The 21,500-nt window shown below is 48.7% G+C and overlaps 1 long non-coding RNA gene across 2 annotated transcripts in view; it reads left to right on the forward strand.

Annotated features, from left to right (window-relative positions):
• LOC115642988 overlaps positions 1-21,500 on the forward strand; it is a 180,556-nt gene that overhangs the window by 137,587 nt on the left and 21,469 nt on the right. The window lies entirely within an intron of this gene.

Consider the following 21,500-nt stretch of genomic DNA (forward strand, 5'->3'; position numbering starts at 1 on the left):
CATGACCTGCCCTCCTACCCCTTTATCAAAGCGCATGGGGCCAGCAGGATCCCTTAGACCGGTGTATAAGCGTGGGACACCGGGGCACACTATAACCAGCCCCTACGGATACCACTAGGGGGAAAAACTCTGCCAAGAGTGCATGTGATGTGTGCACACCTAGCATGGAATGGACATGAGCAACACATCTGGAACAGTGGTTACAGGAGGCTAGTTATGGTTTTTTCCATTTATCTCTGTAGCCCTCATGGGTGGCAAAAAAACCTTGAAAACATGAACTGAGTGTAACTGATGGTTGCCTGAGTCTGCATGGAGCCTGAAATGGTCTCTCCAAAAGGTATGAGCTGCCCCATTCATATTCATTCTGAAACCTGATGTCGCCTGCACTCAGGGAGGTGCAGAATCACAGTGTGGAGATGGGACCATGTGGGATGCAACTAATGCACAAATTTGACCCTAATACCACCCTAGTCTGTTCAGGCAACCGAATTTATAGGACTGGCTCTTATGGAGTATTTTGACAAAGGAGGGTGGGACTCTCTTTGCTCCTCTCTTCCTGCAAAGCTAGGAAGAGAGGTACCACCAGCCTGGCTCAGCACCGTCGTCCTCCTGGACTCCATCTCTTTAGCTGCTTTAGAGAAAAGGGCAGGAGACCCTACAGGGGGCAGATGTGAGATAACCTGTCCCAACCCGACCTTGCCGCCCACTAGATGCTGATGAGTGTAAAACCTGATACATGAGGTTTTGCTGGCTTTCACTAGTATCAGGCTGGATATTCTTGTTGGCCATATAAACAGCTGATCGCAGTGAGTTGTGCTAACTTAAGGGTATCAACAACACCCCATAGCTGTGAGTTCCAGTGGCTAATGATGTGTGAATCAAGTATTTCCTGCTGGCAGCAATGCATTTGCCATCTTTTGTGAGGTGCAATTCTGCGGGTGGCTGCACAAGCCAACTAGCCCTAATCATGGTAACCCTGCAGCCCCCCTACAGGGGGGCAGAGAGTCTGCTTGTGGATATGCACAGCTGAACCCCATTTGCTACAGCTCTGGGTGGGGCCAGTGTTGCAGGATGGGTGAGGCCTGGCTGACAGGAGTGAGGGGCCATAACGGGTGGGCCAGTGCTGTGCGCATTGTATGCATTTGCAAAGCCCCAAACAGGCCATTTAAGCTTGAGTGGAAATTAGGGCAGCCCTTGGCTAGAGCCCCAAGCTGATTCCTCGCGAGCCCCACATGTCTGGCAGGGAAGTACAGCTCTCTGGCCCCCAGTAGGGGAGGGGCCCTACAACAGATACATTTTAAACCTGCTTCCCCCCACTGGCTACTTGATGACCTTTCTGGTGCTGTGGATAATCTGCTCCCTGGTCTATTGCTCTTGGAGCGTTATTCAAGAGAGGCTCAGAATCCATTTGCACCAGCTCCTGTGGCATCGAGTAACACGGACCTTTTGTCCTGTCCTTTCACATGGCTTTGTGGGGAGATATAAGTGCAGCCAGGCCCAGCGTGCAGCAGCCAGGCTCAGTGCCGCTGAGCCTGACATGAACTGGGTTGTCTCTTTAGCCTGTAGAAGGCTTTCAGAAAAATCCCCAGGTGGGTTTGAGTTTGGGCTTTAAGCTGGAAAGATTCCCCTGGAGCCATGGCAGGAGGGCTCAGGCGCTGCAGAGTGTGGCTGAGCAAAAAGTGACTCAAACGTTTGCCTTTTTGCGGCTGGGCTGCACCCCCTATGTAGCAACATGGGAAATGCAAGATGGTTGTGACACCCCACCCCGCCGATTTCCTGTTTGTGAGCTTCCAGGAGTGGGTCACAAATCCTTGGGCCAGACCCATGGTGCATTAGGTCCTTGTCTCTGGATGTTGCTGATACTTGAGAGGAAGGCAAATCCCCCAAAGACTGCAAAGAACCATGCAGTTGGGCTACTGTGTAATGATACAAGTGGGAGGGGGACATTCATCCCTGACTGTGGTGCCGCAGCATCCTGAAGTATGCAATGCCACAGCCTTTATCCCAGCAAAACCCAGCAGCATGGCTGTCCAGATGGACAAGTATTGTTGTTCAGTCACAGGTTGCCAGCCTCTCTCATCGCAGCTAGCCCTGACTGTGCACTGCAAGACTGACATTAAGGAGCCTTTTGACTCAGGCCCCAAGAATAGATGCTGCCTCCTCCTTCCTCCCGCAGCAGTGCCAAGTTGCCCAGAAGGGCTGGGCCACAAAAAACAGCTCTATTTTATTTTTATTTTTTTAAAGAGAGAGCAAACTTTGGGCCACTGAGGGGAGGGTATCTGCAAATGGCTTCTCCCCTCTCCCACAGCTGCAGTGGAAAGTGAAAAGAAAGTTCAATTGGCAATTGATCTTTAATTTCAAGCAGATTTCCAATTTATCTTCTGGAGACACAAAATACACAAGATTGGCTAAACAGCGAGGGACACGAACAAGGGGCTATAAATTATCGGGTGACAGAGATAGCAATGTCATATTTCAAATAAGCATGAGCTGCAGTTAAAGGAATGATAGAAATGATTTTCTTTAAGATACAAACAAGCTAACTGGGTGAATTATTGGGCGACAAGACAGGTTAATTACATTTTTGAAGCAGTGTTCAAAAGGGGAAATTTGTTTGTAAGTGAGGGGCATTGGCGGAAGTTTGCTGTTTGGCAGGGGTTAGAAAAATGCCATGCTAAGGAAAGCCAGGGCTGTGTCTTAGTGCAGCTACAAGACGTTTCTGCAGGGGATCTCAGACTCCCTTTTCAAGGGTGCTGGAGGCGTCTGGGGAGAGTAGATATTATTATTGTTACTGAATCTGCCTGTCTGAAGGTCAGGGGATCAGGGAAGCAAATTTAGCAACTTCAGACAAGCAGCATCTTCCTGATACTAGGAAATATCTAGCTAGTCTCCTGTGCTGCCTCCCACTGCAATGGAAAGAAACCTTGTTCTGCTGGTGTGATTTTAAAAACAAAAACAAAACACAACTCTAAGTTTTGTGTGTCTGTGTGTGCGCACATATGCACAGAGCGTGCACACGCGCACACACGTTACAGACACAAAGGCAGGCGAGGGGAGAAAAAAATCACGTTGTAGTTTTTAGTTTAAAACGTAGCTGTCGCCGCTGGGCGTATTGAGCTGTTGGTGTGAGCAGAGTCTGTGTCCATGCCCTAGTGCTGTCACTTTCTCTGTCATGCTGTCCAACCTATTACTGTTGTGAATGGAGCCCTCACACTGCAGCTGGATTTATTGGTTTAGATTTTCCTGATGTGTAATTTTCCTAGGGGTTGCTGACTCCCTTCGAACAGCTACCCCAGCACTGCCAAGAGCCACAGGAATCTCCATGATCTTGTTAAGCTCACTTCCTGCTTCCCCTCATTGTCTCCCTACTACTGAGGACCAGGGCAGAAGTCGGGCTGTAGGTATCAATATTTCCCATTCGTTACATCTTCCTCCAGCCTGTCGCCCTTAAAGACACGTTTCCACTGCTGCAGGCACACCTCTGATTGCAGTGTTGACATGCCCTGTGCTGGCTCTTAGGGTGACTATCCTGGGTAATAAAGGGCTCTCTAGCTTTGCAGAGACAGGCAGAACAAGAATGGGCTGGAAACTAAAGCCAGGCAAATTCAAATTAGAAATAAGGTGCACAATTATTTTAACAAAGAGTGTGATTAATTCCTGGGACAAAATTCCAAAGGCAGTGGTGGATTTGCTATCACTTGTCATCTTCAATGAAAACCAGACACCTTTCTGGAAGAGATGTGTTAGTGAAACACTAGTTACTGGGCTTCATACAGGGGTAACTGGGCGACATGCTCTGGCCTGCGATCTACGGAGGTCAGCCTGGATCATCTGCTGGCCTTAAACACTATAAATCTAAGACTGAATTCTGGGTTTGGACCTTTGTCTCCAAGGGTTTGCTTGGAGCACGTGTAGTGTGGTTTTTGCAAAGCATTTCACCTGCAGGTTCTCATAAGCCCACACCATGTGGACTCAATCACACCAGTGCAGAGTGGGTGCAAACACAATTGACAGCTAGTCACTGTCTTTTGCACTGGTGTAAATGACTGCCCAAAGGGTAAGGGCAGTGGGAATCAGGCACATAGAGTTGCTCCTGAGAAATTCCTTGGTTACTTGTATTTCACTTCGCCGTCTCCAGTGTCTCATGAGAAAGCACTGGAGCTCCAGTCCCTGGGAGCAAGGCTCTCCCTTGACCAGGGTGCCCAGTACATGATGTACATCCTGCCCGTTCGTGTAACACTACCAGGTCCAGCTCTCTGTTGCCCTGCACCAGGAGCAGTTATTTATACCAGTGCAGAACACTAGCGATTCCGAACGCCAGCATTTGCACTCCATTTACAGAAATTACTGAGAGGCGCTTTCTGGCCTGCATGCTGCAGACAGTCTGACCAGCTGATCACAACAGTTCCTTCTGGCCTTAAAAACGTATAAATCTGTGAAGGCCAATAAACCACAGAATTCTGTAGCTGTGCTGCCAATCTTCCCCATCCCTCCTTTCCACGCTCACAGATCAAAGATGACAACACCAGGGACTCCAGCAGCTGCCGGTGTCATTTCAGGGCACTGAAATGGAGAGCCTGAGACTGCCTGCTGCGCCGAGCTCTTCACATAGGGGAGAGCTCCCTTCCATAGCCATCCTTCTGTCTCTAATGGATGTGGGAGTGGGGGGAGTAACCAAGTCCCTGATGAAAGCCACTGGGGGGTGGCACACCAGGGCTTCACTTCTGCTACCCACTGCTGACCCTTTCCTCCTCCTGCCAGCCAACCATGGGACAATGTCTATGGCAGTGAAGTCTCTGAAATCCAAAAGCAGCAGCTCGGGGAAGATCTCATCGGGTGAAATTCACTCCCAGAAGGATAGGCCGGCACCACTTTAGTCCTAGCTCCTGGAGAAAGTATCAGAGCAGTGGGGCAGGGGACTCCGAATGCCTGGGTTCCTTCTCAGCTCTGGCAGCGAGAGCCAGGCACTTCTGGTCTCAAGTCCCAGCTTTGATCCTGCCTGTGTTACCTCTGTTAAGTCGCTTAAATCTTTGTGTGTCTGTGTAGAACAACACTCGCCTGGCTCCCAGAAGGGTTGCAGTGCTGGGTTAGAACTTGCCACGCACTTGGAGATCCTTAGATGGAAGGGGCTAGAGAGGAGCAAGATACTATTCTCTCTCCTGTTGATTTACTGATGATATAATTATGTTCCGATACACCTGAAGGCGCCAGCCAAGCTCAGGGCCCTGTTGTGCTGGCTGCAGTGCAGATACCGAGGGTATGTCTACATAGGAAAAGCTCGGTCCAAGCTAGCGTGGGCACCAGTGGCAGTGAAGACAGAGCAGCAAGGGCCACTTCAGAGCAAACCCATTCCCAGGGTCCGTGCCAGGCTTGTGCTGCCTGCTGTTACCTGCACTAAATGGATTCAGGCTAGTCTGCGCACAACTTTTGCTGTGTAGACATACCCATGGTGTGAGGCTGTTCCTGATGATGCTTGACATGGCTGGGAAGGTAAATTCAGCCACATTCCTTTAGAGTCCCATCTGCTCGGACACATTCGCAGGTTGGGGGTTTTTAAATAATGTTTTGTGGCAAGGTCTTTGCTCATTTGCAATGAGAGTTCTGGCCCTGAGTCCTGTCTCCGCTCAGGCCACTTTGCACTGACCAGTGTAATCCATTCCACTTCTCATCTGAAAGGGGCACCAAGGACAGAAAGGATTCATCTTTCACTCCCGTGCATTTTAAACTCGCAACTGAACAAATTCTCATGAACAACAAGGACTCTGCTAATAAGTAATGAATCCAAAACGGCCTGCATCCAATTTTTCACAATCTCTTACGCCATATTGATGAAACCCAATCTGCTGTGAACACACCCTGATGATCGCATCTAGTTTTCATTTCTGGGATGTGATTTTTCTTTGTATTTTCCCCTCCAAAGCACCAGCAAATGCGCAGGCTCAGTTATTTATTCAGAAAGGGAAGTGGATTATCCCAGCTCCACTTTGATATATCACCTGGCTTTCACACACACAAACTAAATTGTTTCCAGAGATCAGATGAGTATAATGTTAGATCTGTGCAAGCCTTTGAACACGGCTAAATCTGTAAGCATTAGATGTTAGTCTGTGAATCCTGAATGATTGCTGTTGTGTTAAATCATTATGAGCATGCACACGCGCACACGCGCACACACACAGAGTTTATCCCTTTCCAAGTGGGTGTGTGTTGCCTTTATCAAATCTTCTTTGTCATCTTACCAAAGGGGAAAAAGGGACTTTAATTTGTTTCACCTGTTAATAGCAGCTTCATTCCATTGACTTTGCTGGTCATTTTCATTACATGAATACTGCGCTGTTTGTAATTAAAGAATAAATTAGAACTGGGAGTGAGTCAGAGACAGGAGGCAAAGGTGGGTGAGATAACAATATGGTGCTGAATGTGGTGTAAGAACCTATATAGAATAGACTAAAGAGTCATTGGGGAAGTGGAGGGGAAAAAAACCTCTAATGACCAGGAGCTGTACCAGTATATTGATACTTACTTACCATCACTAGCTGTCTGTGTCCTCTCTGGAGTTCCAAGCAGGTAGTGCAATCCCTGGCAAACAAGAGAGACAAAAAGTTAGCACTCAAGTTGTGTGGAAGCCTCTTTGTATATCTTTTTTGTAGTTGTTTTCTTTATTAAACATTTTCTGTTTGAGATGGATGGTCGTTCCAGAAATCATGGTGGATTAGTGACAGGGAGTGCAAAGCAGAATTGATGTCGGGATGAGTGCGGGGGGGGAGAGAAGGAGGTGGGTGGAATGCCTGACTTGAAGGAGCCATGATACACTGGCCATTATGATAATCCTTTATTGTTAATTTCACTGATGCTCTTGAACCATCTTTGCCAGGATGAGGTCATCCCTAAATAGCAGCAGAATCAAAAGTGTTGAGCCGTGTCACTTTTCATGTCAGGGCAAACCGATAATACTTTACCCTTCCAAAGTGACTTTCATCTGAAGGTCCCCTGCTCTAACCATTAACCTTACTCCTCTTTCAGAGCAGAGAACAGAACCCAGGAGTCCTTATTCCCAGCATCCCCACACTCACCACTAGCCCCTGCTCCAGGCTTGGAATAAAACCCAAGAGTCCTGATTGCCAGACTCTGCCTCCTCTCGCCATGAGACACCATTCCCCTCCCATACCTAGAACCCAGGCATTCTGACTCACAGCCCCCCTGCTACCACCACTGCACCCCACTCCTCCCCCCAAGTTATGACTAGCACCCAGGAGTACAGGCTCCCAGACCCCCTACTCCACTCTAAATAGCAGACACCATCATTCAGGATGAATTAATTTCACTTGGTTTTTTTTACACAATTCAAATTCGGGAGTGTTCAAATGGGAATCTGCCGCTTCCCTGTTCAGACAGGAACCAGCCCTTGCAAAGAGCAGGTGGCGCTAAGCAACCCTAAGACTCAGCTTGGAACAGCTTTTGGGAATTAAAATGTTTTCCTGATGTCAGCTTGTTCCTTAATGGCCTTTGATTGCCTACAACTTTCCTTGTCACTTTGAGAAATTCCCCAGCACAGAAAGGCAGACATGTCTGTTTTTCACACAGCCTTGGTTTAGAGTCAGTGTCAGATGCTAAGAAAAAACTTCCAAGACCCGCTTGGCACTTTGCTATCAGGAGCCAGAGTGGAGAGAGACAAATGGGGCAAATGATGTTAGAGGCTCAGGTCAGATAGGAACCCAGTCATTAGGAAACTGCTCTGAAATTTATCCAAAGAACTCTGGAATCTGGTCCAGATTTTTCACATACGGCCTCTGCCAGGAGCTTTCCAGCAATTCCTTTCCCCGAGCAAGGCTGAGGCCCCAAGGTGCCACGCATTGCACAGACCCCAGCTGAGACCAAGGCTCTGTTGTGCTGGGTTCTGCACAGACCGAGTCAGAGGCCATCCATGCTCCCAAAAGCTCATCGCTTAAGTGTTTTTTAGTTCAGTTTACTAAACACTGACAATTTTTAACCATCACCTGGAGAGATTTCTTACTGTTTTGCAGATCAGCTTGGTCCTCTCTGAAAGGCTAGGACAGAATTGTTCCTTGTACTTTACTCCCTCCACAGAATTGGTGCTTACCAAACAATCCATGAACATGTTTCATTTGCAAGCAGCCGAAGCACTTTTCCCTTTAGACTGGAATGGGCAACCATGGCTCCCTTTAAAAAAAATCAACCCAACCCATGATTGGAAGTTGCCTTTTTTTTTTTCCTTCTCATGTTTCACATCTTCCTCCCCACAAGTGAGATTCATTGACCAGAATGAACCTGTTCTCTGCACAGCACACAGACAACAAAGATTTCTGACACCAGATTGTTAAATTGCATCAGGACAAATTAAAAACAGCCCCAGGATTGCTGAGCTGTGAGCAATCCGCTGAAGAAGTCATAAAATCATGCAAACATCAAATGAGATTTTTCAGAACAAACACAGAACAATTAATCTAAACCAAGCTACAAAATTTTGCTGCAGCTCCTGTGAAACCCCCTAGGGCAAAGCAGCGTGAATCTCTCTCTGCACATATGGGGCCCAATTCTCTGTTGACGTGCATCTTGTCTATAGATTCATAGATTTTACAGCCCGAAGGGACCATTAGATGACATAGTCTGACCACATGTATAACAGGTCATAAAATTTCACCCAGTTACCCATGTGCTGAGCACACTAACTTGTGTTTGACTAAAGCAGCTTCCAGAAAGGCATCTGGTCTTGATTTGATGATTCCAAAAGATGGAGAATCCATCACTGCCCGTTGATAGTTTGTTCTTGTGGTTAATCACCCTCACTGGTAAAAAGTTGTGCCTTATTTCTCATTTGAATTTGTCTGAGGCTACATGCACCTGCTGTATGCACACACATATACAGAGGCGTATGCACCCAGGGAATTATATTTTATTTTCTTTTTTTAAAGGCGAACATCATAAAGGTTGGGGTTGCGGTGTGCAGGAAGGAGCTCAGGGCAAGGAATTGGGGAAGAGGAGGGGTGCGAGGTGCAGGCGGGGGGGAGGAGGGTACAGGGCTCCACGTGCTCTCCTTGCCACGCCTCCAGGTACCTCCCCCAAAGCTCCCATTGGCCGCAGTTCCCTGTTCCCCGCCAATGGGAGCTGCGGGGGGTGGTGCCTGGAGCAACACACGGAGCCCTCTGCCCCCCTCGGGGCCCCAGGAACATGGTGCCGGACGCTTCTGAGAGCAGCGCGGGGCCTGCGGCACCACGGGGGGCAAATCCTGCGAGCCGGATCCAAAGGCCTGAGGGGCCGGATCTGGCCTGCAGGCATTAGGGCGTGCCTGGGCACAGCCAGCATACCCCGTGCGCATGCCTACGCACATACGTGCACCAATGCAGCTGCGCCACTGTAGCGCTGCTAGTGCAGATGCTCTACGCTGCGGGAGAGAGCTCTCCTGCTGACTTAACTACTCCAGCCCCTGGGAGTAGTGATAGCTGTGTTGGCGGAGAAGTAGCCGACATAGCACTGTCCACACCGTACGTTGCTCCCGGGGGTTGTATTCACACCCCTGACTGACACAACTTATACAACCTAAGCTGCTGTGTGTACAGAGCCTGGTTCTTCTTCTGCCTTGCCCTTTAGTACCCAGGATTTTTTCCCTGTGAAATTGCTGACACACCACAGTTTAGTCGTCTTTTTGATAAACTAAATAGCTTGAGATCTTTAAGTCACGGACTGGTGCAGTCACCTCCGCCTCTGCCAGGGCAGCATAAACCAGGACTCACTCTGGTTTAGTAGTGTTTTACATGGGTGTCAGTGACTGCTCCGCAGAGAACTGACACAGCAGCTGCACCCAGACGGCCATGCCTATTAAGAATCCAGCCCATTGTCGGGTTCCTGGCAATACATGAGAAAATGATCACATACTGAAACAAACAGCAGCTGGAGAGTGCCTGTCCCAGAGACTGAGTGGGCTTCTAATTGTGTTTCCAGCCTGGAAGAGGCAGCAGAAATCTAATGAGGGATTTTCTAGCCCAGGACTGGAGTCTGCAGACATGTTCATTGTGCTCCCCCTCCCCACACCCTGTGTATTTAACAATGTCCCCTCTGCAGCTTAAATGGGCTCAGATACAAGAAATTGGTTAAAGACTAATTAATGAAGCCTGCACGGCTGGTAAATGAAAAGAGGGAACGGCTGCCTCAACCTGCAGGGAAAATAGTGTCCTGCTATAGAGGGCCCAATTAAAAGAACAGATCTGTAAGATGAAACCTGTCCCCTCTCCCAGTCAGTAAAGGTACTCAGTCATTCTAGTCATAAGCTCTGAGGTCAGTTTTGTCTCTGTCTCTATCGCTGCATCTCACTTCCTCACAGAACCTGCTTTGGCAAGAGTCTTTTGCCAAGATGGAGAAAAACGCTGTGTCACATGAAATCCTGCCCTGGATTTCCCTGGCTAGCAGGCGAGATATTCGCAGTTTGGGGCTGATGGCAACCACCTAATCCGGCTCCTCTGGAGGCTGCAGCAAGGTTTATAACCCTACACTTTATGAAAAACACAGCATGTTGCCACAAAAACGCTCGGGATGGCATCAGTTCAGGCCAAGGCTTCATGGTAGGAGGGAGGAGAGGAATAGGAGCAGGCAGAGAAATAATTGCTGAGACATATCAGGGTTACTGCAACGGGACAGTGCTTGCCACGCAATCACAGCTCCAAGCTGAATGCAGTGCTTTCAGACAGCTGAGAGCTGCTGTGCAAGAAAACAGTCAGTGCCGCCTGGGGTCTGCTAGGTGGTTACCCTGGAGCGGGGCGCCAGGTTATGCAAGGGAGATAGAGGGATGTATGTCTGCTGGCTACCGCCCTCCCCCCCCCCCCCGCAGACACACAACTCAGAGCTGTGTACATACACACACCCACACAGAAATCTGTGCACGCCCACACACACACTTCTCAGTGCAGCCATGCATACCTCCGTTCCACAGCCAAACCTACAGAGGTGACTGCATACACACACACTCTCCCAAAGACATACATGCCCTGGCTGCACACCCGTCCCTGCTGGCAGTTCAGTTTTTAACCAGCTGTGGCTTTAGTAACACTAGATTTAAAAGCCCTGCAGCTCAATTTTTCTTGGCTTCTGCTTTTGGGGAAGCTGGGGAGACAGTACACTCTGTGTAGGACTAGAAATGAAGGGAGGTGAGAAACCGCCCACCCATGTTTAGACTAGAGCGCTCGGTTACACTCACAAGGGGGGGGTTCTCTTTTTAAATCCTTTTCACCTAATTGCTAGTCAGGTAGCTCAAGAGTTGTCTTGATCACAGTCTATAAGCACTGGCCCAGGGAGAAGATCTCTGTGAGCAAAAAGGGCTCTTTATATGAGCAGACAAAAGAGAATGAGATCTAATGGCTGAAAGCTGAAATCAGCATCAAACAAGGTACCTATGGGGGGAATTAACCACTGGAACACGTTCCAGAGGCCAATGGTGGATTTTCCATCTGTTGGCGTCATTAAATCTCTTTATGAAAGATACTGCTTGTTCACGCCCAAGTCGCTGGGCAGGGTGCAGCAATCTCGGGGAGAAATTCTGTGGCCTGCACTATGCAGGAGATTGGACAGGTTGACCACAATGGATCCTTCTGACTTTAATATTCCTGGGCCTGGTTCTCTTTTACTCTGAGTCCCTTTGCATGGCCAGACACTGTAAATGAGACTCAGACCATATGGACTATGATACTAAGACCTGCGTTCTATTGTCCATGGCAGCCACCCTCCACCTGCTCCTCCTCATTCCCCTGCCTTCTTGCCACATGGGTTTGAACCCAGGTTGAGACTGGTTCAGTTTTAACCCGAAGACATTATCTGAGCTGGTGAGATACAGCTCAGCTGCCCCCTGGCCTGTCCCCACCACCAGTGCTTTCAAGGATAAATTCCTGCCACCTTATCTCCATCCATCAGTATTAAAAGCAGCAAGCGTCTGATTGGACGCAGTGGAAAACCTGAACGTCGGTGTCATTCACACACCTTCTGCAGAGCGTGAGAGCACATGGAGCTGATACTCTGCAACCTGCTGGAGGCCAGCAGTAATAGGACCCCCTCATTGCTGAAGACAAGCCCACATGTCTCAAATAAAGTGTTCAGGCAGCGTCCAGCAAAACTTCGGTGATCAAAGCCAGAGGGCTGGATTCCCTCTTCTGCTCCTTGCTCAGTCATTGGCACCAGCCCAAGGTGAAGCAAAACACCATCAATCAGATCAGTTAGCACTTTGCAGGCATGTAAATGATGGCGTCTCAGGCCGAGTGTGTTTCTAGCACCTTTCATTATGCCATGGGGAGTTCTCTGCTCACTGGCTCCCCGCTGTGTCACTCTGCTTCCCACTGCCACAGAGTGCAGGGAGGAGGGGCGGACCCCTTGTCCCCAAGTCCCCTCCCCCAAGCAAGACGGCTGGGGTGAGGGGAGCAGAGCAGGCTGGGGCTGGGTTGTTCCACTTCCTGTCACTGGTGAGTGCAAGGGGAGGCGTGGACCCCTTCCCCCCAAGCCCCCTCCCATGAGCAACATAGCTGGGGCAGGGGGGAGCAGAGCGGGCTGGGGCCAGATTGTTCTGCTTTCTGCTGCCCGCGCCAGGCCCCCGCTAATCCCCTAGGCTGCTCTGGGCCTGTGCCCCCCCCAAGAACCCCCCTACAGCTCCTGCAACCGCAGTCCTGCAGGCCTTGAGCACAGCCCAGATCCTCCGTGGGGGGTTGGAAGGGGTCAGGTGCATAGGGCACCATAATTGGCAAGACCAGGGCTGACAATAACACTACCATGATTTGCACCAGCTGTGGATGTATCTGAGCAGTGTCTAACAAAGTCTGTTTGCATGCTACGAGTGCTGCTCCCCTTTGCTCTGCCCTACCCCAGCACACACTTCCGTGCACCCTCCCCACTGCCTGCACTGCTGCGGAAGTCACGCTGTCGACTGAATGTAATTGGAATAATAGCTAGCAAATCCCATAGCCCTCGACAAATGCTACCTCTCAGCTTAAAATGCTGAAGTCTCTAACGCAGATGAGCTAAAAAGGTTCATTGGGAGTGTAGAGAGCTTCCTGCATTCACGTCCTGACAGGGAGAATATCCTCTCAAGGACACAGCGGGATCACAACTCTTTCTCTGTGTGGAATTGATCATTCACTTCTTGTTACAGGCAGAGAAAGGGTCACTGGGGGGTTTGTGTAGAAGGTAATAATGGTGGGGATGGGGGGAGGAGAGACTCCTATGTGCATTTAGAAAATAGGCAGCTGTTCCCAAGGTGGAAACATTGTCGAAAGCACAAAAAGCCTCAATGTACGAAAGGGCAACCTTGACCGTGTTGTCAGGCGCCAGAGTCTGTTTCCGGGAGAGTGAATTTTCTCCTGACATCTCCATGCAGGAGCTGGGGCACTGCAGCCTGTTTTAATTTGAAACAGCTGTAACTGCAGGTTGATTGCACAAGCTGCTGACGTACAGAAGGGTTCAGTAGCTATGAATTTGGACAGGTGGGGGGAGGGACCTGTGATGGGTTCAGTCACAGAGACCCCCCACTTACAGCTATCACCTGATGTGCTGGAATTACCTCTGAGCCTGTTTTCCCTGCCAGCTTGGGACTCCAGAATCCTGCCTGGTTGAGCCAGACACACCAGCCTGCTGCAACACAGACCCAGGTGTGAACCATGTCCCCCACAAGCTGCAGACTTTAACCAAAAACTTCTCAGCAAGTCACCTGTCTCCAGCACCCAGACACTCAGCTTCCAATGGGATCCAAACCCCAAATAAATCTGTTTTACTCTGTATAAAGCTCATACAGGGTAAACTCATAAATTGTCCAGCCTCTATACCACTGATAGAGAGAGATACACAGCTGTTTGCTTCCCCCCCCTCCCCCCAGTACCACTCACTCACTCTGGGTTTATCAATAAACAAAAGTGATTTCTTTAAGAATTAACAGTAGGAGTTAAGTGGTTTCAAGTAATAACAGACAGAACAAAGTAAGTTACAAGCAAAATAAAGCAAAACACGCAAGTCTCAGCCTAATATGTTAAGAAACTGTTTACAGGTAAAATCTCACCCTCAGAGATGTTCCAATCAGCGTCTTTCACAGCCTAGATGCCTTTCTAGTCTGGACCCAATCCTTTCCCCGGTACAGCCCTTGTTAGTTCCAGCAAACATTTTAGGTAGAAACAAGGGGTTTTCTCATGACTGGAGTCCTCTCTGTTCTGTTCCACCCTCTTTTATAGCTTTGGCACAAGGCAGGAATCTTTTGTGTCGTTGGGTCCCCACCCCTCCTCCTAAATGAAAAAGTACCAGATTTAAGATGGATACCAGTATCATGTGACATGGTCACATGTCCTGTGAGACCCCCAGCCTCCATTCTTCCAGGGCTGGCCTGCAGGCACCCAGGAAGGTTTGCAAATTTATAAACCTTTTACAACCAATTGTCCTAGTCAATGGGAACCGTCAAGCTTCCAAACCACCATTAATGGCCCCCATTTTGCATAGTTACAATAGGACTCAGAGTTAACTTCATATTCCAAGGTTTCAGAGTAGCAGCCCTGTTAGTCTGTATCCACAAAAAGAACAAGACAGTCTCTAAGGTGCCACAACTACTCCTATTCTTTTTTCATATTCCTAGATTCAGATACAAGAATGATACATTCATACAAATGGGATGAACACATCAGTAGATTATAAGCTTTGTAATACCACCTTACAAGAGACCTTTTGCATGAAGCATATTCCAGTTACATCATATTCACACCATAAGAGTATTTCCATAAAACATTATGGAGTGCAATGTCACAGGACCTGTCCTTAAGACAGCAATAAAGTCTGTATTAATTTCAGCACAGGTGAAAGGTTTTGAAACCAGCATGCCAAGTCCAGTTATTTACTACCTCGAGTCGACGTCGCTTTTGCATGCAAACTATGAATACGTCAGGTCTCAGGCCTGCTCTACACCAAGACGTTACAGCGGCACAGCTGCATCATGCCCCTGGCCCAGCCCCTGTGCAGACACGGCCCACAGTGTAGGCACGGCTAGGCTGACAGAACAGGGTGTCTCTTAACCATGCTAACTTTGGGGGCTGGGGGAGCGGAACTGTAGCAGGCCACAGTCGAGGGCCGGTGGCAGGGCCGCAGTTGGGGGGCGCCCCCTCTCTGCCCCAATTGGGGCTGGCCTGGGCAGCAGCCAGGTCACTATGTGGGTTCCCCTTATGGGGGTGTAACAATGTTCCTGCTCACTAGCAATATCCCCTTTGCCTGCCCCATGGTACCACTCCCTCAGTGGCTGGCAACTGGCAAGGGAACCCGAGTCTGCGCTCCACTGTGGCTCCCAGCTCTCCTGAACCTACTACATTTCCCTGAGTCCTTCCCTTACCTTCTGGTTCCAGGTTTGCCAGTCTCACAGGTCCCTCCTCCCAGAGAACAACCAAAGCCACAGCCCAAACACACCTCCCTTCTCCCAGGGAGGGGCTGCAGCCTACTTCCCTGCAGCGCCTTGGCTGTGGAGAAGCCCTGCCTGCTCCTCACAGGTGCAATTCCCTCTCATCAGCTTCCTCTAGCCTAATTGGCTGATGGGGCCCACCTGGCCGGATTCAGCTCTTGCAGGAACCCATCCCAGGTGCCCTCCCCTAAAGCAGAGCCAATCACTACGTGAGGCTCGGTGCCTGTGATGAGTAATGGGGTAACAAGCACTAGGTACGACAGCTATTATGAAACTTGACGTTTTATTTTTTAATTTGAAAGCCAAACAGAGCTGCATTCTCAGGTTCTCTGGCAGCCCTGAATTAGAGACCCGCGTTCAGCCTGTAGCAGCCAGGGAACCCCCCACGCACACACAGATAAAAGAACAGGACAAGTGGCACCATGGCAAGCTCATTCATTAGTAATAAGAGGGTGAAATAAGCCAACCTCAGAATGCCGGGCACATGCCGCAGAGCGACAGCCGCCTCCCTGCTCTGCCGTGACAGTGCTTGGCAGTGGTGCTTGGACTGCTGCAGCTGTGCAGCTGTGTTCCCTATCTGGCAGTGCGAGCTGAGCAGGGTTAGTCTAGGTTGGTGAAGTTGGTGATTCAGTAATTAATGCTCAGAGCGCTGAGCTGGCTGCTGCTTGTCATTAAAGATCACCCAGCATTTTCCCCACTCCTAGCAGTACAATCCCCATGTTTCTAGTCAAAATCCCAGCTGAGCCAGTGCATTCCCTCGCAGGCATCCTCGACGCTTGGGGCATGGTTTCCTAAGGTGCAAATGGGACTTAAGAGGCCCAACTCCCCTTGACTCAGCATCTTGAAAAACATCCCCCTTTCTGCCCCAACCTGTTGGCGGTGTTACTGCCCGGCTCTTAGACAGCTTCTTTATCCCATAGGAGGCTGCATCTCCGTGGCAATTCCTGGAGAGCCATTAGGCATGACTGATGCTAGTCAAGCGTAGCATATTATCCTGACAAAGGCTTACGTAAATGAAATGCCAAGTGGTTTGTCAACTGTGGTTCAGCACAATGAAAATAGCATTGCTAAATAACTTTAATTAAAAAAATAAAAGAACCATTAAAAGATGATGATAGGAGGGCAGGGACGGACTCAGGAAATAACAGCCAGTGAGTGAGTACAGCATTTTATCACCTGAAATTATTGCTCCCTACAAGTGAAATTAGCCCAGAGCAAAGACCCTCTTTTCAGGGCTTTAATGGGATGCTTTAGGCTGGCTCTTTGCACAGGGGTGAATTTCATTCAACATTCTGATAGCAGGAAATATAAGAATTAAGGAGAGGACAGACGCATTCATGGGAAAGTCATTTGACTGACCTGTAGGAGTCAGAGATGAGAAGGTAATTCTGAGGGTCAGTACCATATGTGTTTCTCACAATATCTTCAGTTGATGTTGTCCTAGGGAAGCATACGATTCCCCTGGTTCGCAATATTTTGAGATATGCAGAGAAATAAAAATATCTGGAGCAGTTCTCTTCCCTGTGGGTTGGTTTTCAAAACTGAAACACTACCAACATTTGATTAAATAAATCTTGCATGTGGCAGAATTTTAATAAAAGTTACTTAGATCTGGATAGTGCAAGACAAGTTCCTTCATGGTAAACAGGCTTGCAGGGAAGGGAAGTTGTTAATATTATTCAGAAGATCTTCATGCAGCAGTGGTGGAAATTGAGTTAAGATGTTTGGGTGCCTGAGGGATCTCAGTGGGAAAGGGGAGTTATTCCTTTCACAGATATGAAAGCAGAAACATGCGCTCTAGGCGTCCAGTTCTGACCTTTCCATGCTCCAGCCTTCCCTGTGAGAGGGGACGTTTGCATAAAAGAGTAAAATAACATTTGTGATGCAAGAACTTTGTCATTATTATTCTCCAGTAACAGCAAGAATCCACAACCAGATCGGGGCCCTGTTGTGCTGTCCACTGCACAAACAGATAACAAAAGAAAGTCAATGCCTCATAAATTGTACAGTCGTAGATTTAAGACAAGATTGTGGATGAAATCAACATTTACCAATAAAAATCTAATCTTTCCAAACCTAGGTAAACTGCATTAAATCTGTGTGTGTAATCACTCTTATTCTGAATTAAGTGGCCTTAATTTGGTTTAAACTTTAAATTCACACCTTTAGTTATTTGGATTAACTTTCCTGACTGTCCCCAAACAGATAAGTCCGTATTCTACATTGGTAACATTGCCTAGTACAAAGGGGCCCTGTTCTTGGCTGACCTTTGGTTTTACCATACCACAATAAGTTAGAAATTAAAACTAAAAAATTTTATGAAAAAAATTTAGGTCAAAGCAGTTTGACCAGCTCTATATAGACGCAAGAAAGCCAGTTTCTGTTTTCAAAATGTGGTGAATAGGATCACAGGAACTGCCAGACTGGATCAGACCAAGGGCTCCTAGCCTAGTATCCCATCTGTAACACTGACCAGCACCAGCTGCATCAGAAGAATGTGCCTGAAACTTGCAAAGGTCAGTTTATGGGCTGATCTGTCCATGGTGGAAATTTCTTCCCAACTCTTGTCAGCTGGAGGTTGATTTGAACTCAGACACAGGAAGGCCCGATCCCATCCCAGACCATGGGTTTGTCTGTTCAGGAAAGATGATTTGAGATTGGAACAGGTGCAGAGAAGGGCTGCTGTGATGACCAAGGGCACAGAGAGGCTATTATATGTGAGGAGACTCAAAGAGCTTGGCTTGGTTAGCCTAGCAAAGGGAAGGCTGAGAGGGGGTCTGATCACGCTCGATAAATACATCAAGGGGGTACGCCCAAAGAGGGACAAGCACTAGGGCAATGCTAGCATAGGTACAAATGGGGAAAAACTGGCCAGGAACAAATTTAGACTGGAAATTAGAAGGTTTCTGTCTCACAGAGGATCAATGTTCTGGCTCAGTTTTGCACTAGGAACAACGGGGTCAAACAACCCACCTCATTTTAAGATGGAGCTCGATACATTTACGAACAGAGTTATACGATGGGGTGGCCTGCAAGACCAGGGTCTCGATGACCCCAGTGGTCCCTTCCAATCCTTGTTCCTAAGTCTAGTTACTGTAATTCTGGATATTCTTATTGCCCAAATCAATGGCCAGTTGATGTTGGTTTTGAACACTGCGAAACACTTGGCTTCAGTATCTTGTGGCAGTGGGATCCACAGGCTAAGTGGGCATTGCCTTATAGGAGTATTTCTCCCTTACCTGCTCTGTTAGTGCCTGGTTTATGCCTTGAAACAGGAAGGTTTATAGACCTTCCAAACTTCTGACATTCTTTGTTTGCCTAGGGGCATTTTAATCATAACTGGTGTAAATCTGAGTTTGCAGATTTGCCAGCAGAGAGCTCAAAGCCCTAATCTGATAAAGCTCCATTGCTGGAGCAGGACAAACGCACCTCTCTCTAAGTGTAAACTGGTCATGAATCAGCCCACAGTCTTTGCTTGTTTGGTCACCTAACAAAAGGAAATGCACTGGGTGCGGGTAACTGAGGATCTTCGGCAGAGGCGGTGTATATCACATCTCCGTTTCACAGACCTGTGCTACTTAACTTACAGCCTGCCAAAGTCAAGACATATATTTCCTCTTTCATTCTGTGCGATGAGGGTGTTGGTTAATGATGCCCTGTCTCCTTCCACTCAACAGAGCAATTCACAAGCTGCAAGGCAGCGCTGCCAGCAGCAGCAATGCGGTGGAGCCGATTTGCTTGCAGTGACCTTGGAGTTTGGGGAAACGTCTATACAGTGAGTGGCCGCGAGTCTCAGGGCCTGGGGCAGCAGACCCAGCCTTGTGCTACCCCACTGAAAAATAGCCGTGGAGAGGTTGCGGCTGGAGCAGAGCTCAAGCTATGACACCTGGGGGGGGGGGGGCTTTGCTACCCAGGCTGAAGCGTCTGCACGGCTCGTTTTTGCACGAGTCAGCTCACGGTTGTGTAGACGTGCTCTTGGGGCAGAGGGAGCTCTGGCTTTACTTACAAGTCTTCCCTTGTGTTCAGGACAGAGGGGGTGGTTAGTGCTTTGGATGGGGGACTTGGCACATTTCCTGGCACAGATCTCTGCCTGACCTGTCACTGCAGCTCACTGGGCTTCGGCTCCCCAGGAGAAAATGGGGCTCAAAATCCTTTGTTTATTTAAATTGTTAGCACTTTAGGGCAGGGCTGTCCTATGACATGTCCACACAACACCCAGCACAACGAGGCCCTGATCTCAGCTGAGGCCTCCGGTTGCTACTATAAAACAAATTAACACCAACAGTGCAACGACCACTTGAATTTAGGAGGTAAAATACCAGAACATCATAGAGGCTTGTGGCTGTGCTGCTACCTGTAGAGTGGAAGGCAAAATCCTGGCACTTCCTTTCAAAATGTGCCCCCAAAGTCATCCGGGAAACATGCAAGAACCAGCACCCATCATGCAAGAACCAACCATGCCCTCGTTAATCCTGGCAGATAGTAAATTGCTGCCTCATATCCATCCCCATCACATTAGCATCCAGGCAGGAGAAGTGGCTGTCAAGAAGCAGGATTTAGAAAGACTATGGGAACTCAATCTTTTGCCTTTAATGGAAAAGGCTGGGAGATTTAATCAGCCACTCAGTGTTTGCCTCATTGCTTTACTGGGAAGAAGTTTGACTCTGTCATGCAAACTGTAAGACGCCGAGGCTGGATATTAATTTTCCTGGGTCATCTCTCATAAATTGGATGAATTTCAGAAGGCTTTAAAATGCTAAACAGAGAGCAGCGTAAGTGCAGCCGGAGCATGTCGATTGCAGGGCATTGCTAATGGGCTCCTTGCTCTTACTGTACACGCTTAGCAGCAAAGCTCACTGGGCGCTGAGGGTGATGGAGTGTACATGGAGGGAGGGGTAAGTGGTCTGTGCAGTGGGACAATGGTCTTACTTGTGGCCTTGTTACTATAAGCACTGTCCAGACCCTGGCCGGGATCGGGGCCCCATCGAGCCGGGTGCTGCCCAGACCCTGGCCGAGATCAGGGCCCCGTCGGGCCGGGTGCCCCTCGTAACCTGGCTGAGATCAGAGCCCCGTCGGGCCGGGTGCCCCCCATAACCTGGCCGAGATCAGGGCCCTGTCGCGCCGAGCGCTGCCCAGATCCCGGCCAAGATCAGGGCCACATTGAGTAGTTTAGGATTCTGTGGAGTTTGAGTTATCAGAGGAGCATGGAACTCCATGGTCAGGCTAACCGCCCCCCTGGTGAGGGACAGGGTGTGGCACAGCCTCTCTCATATCTGTTCTGGGATAAGAAGAAAGCTCCCAGTTCCAGTCCTGCAGCAGTGCTGCTCCTTTCTCTCCAGCATAGAGCATGCTTGCAGAGCCTCGTGAATGGGGATTTGATAGCAGCTTCTCTCACCTTCTGTTTGGTGCCAACTCTTTTATTTTAAGTTAAAGAAGTAACAAGAGAAGCCTTGTCGGGATAAGATGCCAGCATCATTTCCAGAACAGGTGGTGCAGCATGCAGGGGAAGGGTCCACAGTGGTGCAAGGGCTTGAGCACTATTGTAATAACAACCTGGCTCCTCTCATCCCTACCAGTGCTGGGGGTGGTAGGTCAGTGGTTTGAACAGTGGCTTCTTAAACCCAGGGTTGTGAGTTCAATCCCTGAGGGGGGCATTTGGGGACTGGTCTTGTCCTGAGCAGGGGGTTGGACTAGGTGACTTCTAACCCTGATTTTCTATAAAGAGAGGAAGGACTTTTGCTTTGCTTGTTTTTTGTCGTGTTATTTTATCCTCTCCCAGCTCAATTTCCACCTCCCAAGTGTCTTGTTTTATAATGTGTAGAGGGCAACTTCATCTTATATACAACTGCACTATGAAATCTCCATCAGAAAAGACATCTGCACCAAACACAATTAGCTAGCTGTTACATTTGTCCTTCGAGGTGAGATTCACCCCTGAACAAGGGCCCATATACCACTTATGCCCCACTAAGAGCTATCCACCGGTTAAGATCATAAAGATAATTAATCTAATCACCTGCATAAACACCCACACATCCCTATTGCTGCAAACCTCGGATGTTTTTATTTTTTGTTTTCTGTT

This window comes from Gopherus evgoodei, unplaced genomic scaffold (assembly GCF_007399415.2).
Source record: "Gopherus evgoodei ecotype Sinaloan lineage unplaced genomic scaffold, rGopEvg1_v1.p scaffold_48_arrow_ctg1, whole genome shotgun sequence".
Lineage (NCBI taxonomy): Eukaryota > Metazoa > Chordata > Testudines > Testudinidae > Gopherus > Gopherus evgoodei.